The sequence below is a fragment of the Ipomoea triloba genome, chromosome 1 (genome assembly GCF_003576645.1).
Source record: "Ipomoea triloba cultivar NCNSP0323 chromosome 1, ASM357664v1".
Lineage (NCBI taxonomy): Eukaryota > Viridiplantae > Streptophyta > Magnoliopsida > Solanales > Convolvulaceae > Ipomoea > Ipomoea triloba.
In genome coordinates this window covers 15216185-15222184 of record NC_044916.1, presented here as the reverse complement: position 1 = coordinate 15222184, position 6000 = coordinate 15216185, and positions in this window count along the sequence as shown.

Genomic DNA, 6000 nt, shown 5'->3' with positions numbered 1-6000 from the left:
CTATGTATATATTTCTATGTTTTAGTATACGTAAGTGTACACTATGTGGATAAAAAAATTAAATATAAATATATATATATGCGTGATTCTGTGTACGTGTGTTCTTATATATATATATATATATATATATATATATATATACTTTCTTTTATTATAAATATGTACGTACGGTAGTTTATATATATATATATTAAAAAATATATATGATTGCTTTGCTATATACGTACGTATATATATATGTCTACTATACACGTATGGTGTGTATCTAAAAGTATATATATAATTAGTGTATGTGTTTATGAGTACGTATTATAGTTATTATAAAAAAATATTTATTTATTAAATTTTATGAAGTACGGTAGTGTGTAAAAAAATTATTTATATAGTTTCTTATATATAAGTACGTACGGTGGTTTATATTTAAAAAAAAAATAAAATAAATAATAATAGTAATAATATATGATGCCGGTGCCGTAGATAGTAGTATGTACATAATCTTATGATATTTATTTATATTATTATTGTTAAGAGTTTATTAATGAATGACGTAGGATTGCTTTATTGGAAATATGTGTAACACCCCACTTTTTCAACTTAAGAAAATACAGATAAAATTTTTTTTTTAATTACAAATAACTTTTACAATAGCGGAAGCTTTCTACAACAAGAAAGGAAAAAAAAAGTGTTATGCAACGTTCGAGTATCTCATACTCAAACGCACAGGCTAAAACCACTATAATTATAACCCCATCTCTAAACACATTATAATAAATCAAGTACTAAAAATTCTAGAACAAGTTCTAAAATTCTTTAATAATTAAAAGAAAATCCAATACATTTAATCTAATAAAATGAGTCGCTCTCATGCTCAATGCTCCAAATTTTCATGCAATCATCACCTGCAAAATTAACTAAAGGGGAAGGTCAGCACGACGGCGGGTAAGACTTACTCCACCCGGTAAAACATTTTTGCACATAACATCTTGGAGCACATTGGAGCATATAATAACACATTAACCCCATACAATATTTTATACTCTTCCACATAATCATTTTTAATCCGTTAGAATATACTCATTCTCAATTCAATCAATTTATCATGGATTCTAATTTCATATGACATTCATAATCAATAATAATCAAATAATCATTTAATTCCTCATAAAATATTATACTTTCACAACTTATCATTTTCATAAATAATAGAAATCCAATACCAATTCACTCACATAAATAATTATTTAACTCCACATAATATTCCATAATATCCACATTTTTTCCACTTTCATAAATAATAGGATTTAATCCTTTATTTACCATAATATACTTCTCAAAAGTCATATTCTCAAATTTCTTAAAAACTTAACTTTGTGCCATACTTGCACACTATAAAATACATATGGAAGCATATCAATCACAAATAAATGGGACAGGGTCCTTTATTCTTAGGCCCTAGTGAACGGTGTTTTCCACACATCCGAACACTCCACATATTTCCCATTTCTAATGGAAACAGGACTCTAACCTTAAGTGTGCACACCCCCGAGTGAGGATTCCAAGCCTCACCGGGAAGTTACTAGCCCTAGTATTCGGGGATTTTTCCTACCAAATACTCCTCAAAACAGGGTACAAAGACCCTAGTGGTAGGCATAACCTAACCACTCCTCAAATCAACAGGACAATAAATGCCTTAGTATCCGGGGATTGTTCCTACCGGATACTCCTCAAACAGGGTATGAACCCTAGTGGTAGGTTTACCCTAACCACTCCACAACAGGGCATAGCCCTAGTATTCAGCATACAACTGAATACTCCACAATTTCCAAGTCACATATCTTCCATAAGTTTTCAAAATATTTTATGTAATAAAATATAGCCCTTAGGCTCTCAAAATCATTTGTTTCATTACTTTGCATATTAGCACTAAATATCAATTATCATAATCTCAATAAATATAATACTTCATTAATTATCATAAATTCACCAAAAATCATAAGTACAAATATTATGTACTCCCCTATCACAATTTCTAAAATAATCCACATATACAATCAAAACACTATCACAATTTCTAAAATAATCCACATATACAATCAAAACACAATAATTTCTTAATTGTCCCATAAATTCATAAATCAAAACACAATAATTTCTTAATTGTCCCATAAATTCATAAATCATGTTTTCACAAAATATTTCTAGTTTCACCATAAATTTCAATTTCACAATAATTCATAATTATATTTTCACCATAAATTTCAATTTCACAATAATTCATAATTATATAAAATTAAATTCACAATTTTCCCAATAATTCATACTTTCATAAAAATTAAATTCACAATTTTCCCAATAATTCATACTTTCATAAAAATTCATATTTTCAACTCATATTTCCACAAGTATTCATACTATCACTATTTCATCATAAATTCAAAATTTATAATATTCAAAAAGTCCATAACTTTAATAAATATTATAAGTTTACTAAACATCATAATTTCAATGATTATAATAAATTCATCAAATACTACAAATATCAATAATATGCATATATTCAAATATTCCACATATATTTCATAATATTCCATATAATTTCAAAAATTATGTAAGTTCATAATAATCATTATAAATATCATAAATCATTCAATAATAATAATAAATCTATTTTAAATAGATTTACATACAATACCACATAAGCATGTATTTATATATATATATATATATATATATATATATATATATATATGTATATATATATATATGTATATATATATATATATTACAGGTAATATATATTCTACTTAATATCCACCTAAATTCATAAATTGTCAATATTTCATGTATCCACAATTTTATCAATCACCAATTTACTCAATAAAAATAATAAATCTATTTCCCATAGATTTATATATGTAAGACACATAAGCACATTGTAAATAATTATTATTTTTGGGGTAAATAATTTTTGAGTAGACATAAGTCTTACCTAAGAGCATTACCCATCATCGACCAAAACTTGCTCACAATTGGATTTGAACTTGTAACCTTCTAAGCATTAGCCCCCAGTCTAACCATTGAGCTACAAACACCTTTGATATAAAATTTTGTAACCTAATCAAAATCTTTATTTACACTACGAATACCATGCATTATTATTATTATTATTATTATTATTATTATTATTATTATTATTAATACCCATTACGTACGGCCAAACCAGATGAAAGCTCTCCATCATCATTTTCCACCATCAACACCGGCGGATCATCACCATCAACGCACCACCGTCGCCGTCGACGGTCGCCGGAGAAGGAAGAAGACACCACCACCGTCGCCGTCGACGGTCGCCGGAGAAGGAAGAAGACACCACCACCGGTCAGTACGCTACCACTATCAACTCCATGGCAGCACCGCCACTACAACGCTGGAGATGAAGGAGTTCACCATTGCTATCACCACACGTCGCCATCACCTCCGGCAAGAGAGAAGAAACGGACGCCGACGAAAGAAGAGAAACGGAGGTCGTCGGGTCTACAAGCTCGCCGGAGAAGAAGAAACGGCCACCATTGCCGCCGCTGGAAAAATCTCGCCGGAGAAGACAGAGAGAGACGGAAGGTTGCCGGTCGTTGCTTCCCAGCCAACCTCCGCCATCGGAAGCCTCCGCCTGGCTGCTTCACCGCCGGTAACGCCATTGCTACCATCGCCACCGCCGGCACTCTCTCTCTCTCTCTGTGTTTACGGCCACTCTCTTCACGAAGAAGATAAAGGAGAACAGCGTGAAGAGATGAACTCTCTCTCCCTTTTCTAATTATCATAACCGTACCCCCTTACCATTTTTATACTAATTATCATTATTATAATAATTATTATGATTAATTATCATTATGTATATACAACATACACACGACATATACTAATCACCCTCATATAATTATATATGTACATCTGTAAACATTAACATATATATTAATATATTAGATTAGAGAAATACATAAATATTATTCACATATGTGCATACTACCACATATAATACACTACACGATCTCTTGTGAAAATTCTCACCATGTAATATATATATATTTAAATATATCCGAATAAAAATATATGGATTAAAAAAAAAAATTTGTTGTCACCCAGATTTGAACCCAAGAACCATCATAACAAACTTAAAGTTTTAACCCATCAAGCTAAACCAATTCTTATAAATTATTTTCGAAATAAATAAATATATACATATACGTTCAAAAATATATATTTTGTAATAAATAATAATTTCTAAAATATAATTTTTTTTTGGCAACAATAAAAAATATTTCAAAAATAATAATAATATTTTCTCAAAAATACTTACAAAATTTCGGGGTGTTACAATATGTATATATATTATAATACTCATGCAATACAAGTATATTTTGTAATGGTATTGAGTAATGATTGTTTTACGTTAATTATGTATCTATATTATAAAATACCAATTGTGTGATATGTGATGATAAGTAAGTCTTATGATTTTTATGAAATTATTGCAAAGGATGAAATGTGACAAAGTGTTGATTTTAGCCTTCTTGTGAAATTTGAGTTGGGTTGGCCCAAGTATGAATTTATTTTTATTAAATTACTATGGAACCTATGAGCAAGCTTTTATGCTAAGTATGGATTTTTTTTTCCTAAAAATATTACTTTGAAAGATTGAGAACTAAGGTGTTGTGAGCAAAGTGAGGTTTTTAACCAAAGTATTACCTTGCAAATTATTATTTTATTTATGATGCTAAAAAGTATTCAAACTAAATATTTTTCAAGTTATGGAAGCTATGTGAAATTGTGAATATTTGATTGGAATTATTTTATGAATTGAGGAGTGCCCGTAAGGAACAATCCTCGGGTACTAGGGCACTATGGTGTGTTCTGTTGAGATGGGTCAGTGTACCCTAATTTCAGGAGTAGTCAGTAGAAACCTTATCCTGGCTACTAGGGCTGGTAACTTCTCGTTGAGGCTTGGAATCCTCATTCGGGGGTGTGCACACTTAAGGTTAGAGTCTGGTTTCCATTAGAAATGGGAAATGTGTGGAGTGTTCGGGTGTGTGGGAAGCATCGTTCACTAGGGCCTAAGAATAAAGGACCCTGTCTCATTTATGTGTGATTGATGCGCTTCCATATGTATTTTGTGGTATGTATTTTGTGGTGTGCAAGTGTGGCATAAATATAAAGTTTATATGAAAATTTTATAAGTGATGATATTGTGAAAAAGATCTATATGATTACTTTACCTTATACTGACAAAATTGAAAATATTTTTAATATGACATTGCAGCCAAGTTGAGCAATTGGTAAAGTATTTTCCCTTATCAAATAATTATTATTAAAATTATTTTTATAGGGGCAAGGAGTCCCTTACTTAGCATGTTATGCTAACCCCTTACTTTCTTGTTATGTTTTGAAATCTCTAAATGAGTAATAGGTGATGTAGAAATATGGTGAAGTATGTTGCTATGAGAGCGATAGAACGTGATGCTTTGGAGGATTTAGAAATAAATGTTATGAACATTAAGAACTTTGATATGTGTTATGTTGTTAAAGACTACGTTGAGGATTGTAATTCTCTTTTGTTTTGGTTTTATTTAAATTAGCCTTAGCACTTAGGTATTGTGGTTGCCTAAGTGTGGCGGTAATGCCCTCAATAAGATTTTGAAAAGCTTCCGCATTCTAAGTTTTGTTTTAAGAATTACTTAATCAATTGGTGAAAATGAGAAAAAAAAATATGCCGTTTTTGGGGGTGTTACATGAAGACTTTGGGATTGGTCAACCTCATATCTACTACCAATAATCAATGTTTAGAAAGAAATCCTTGTTTGACTTGTGGATTAAAAATGGATTTGAGGAAAGATGCATGAAGCTTAGAATAAAGAACATTGGAATCCTAGCATTTAGAGTGGTGGACTTGTGCATAAAAGAGTTTGTTGATAGCCACCACTTGAGGAAATATTTAGAAGACAAGTT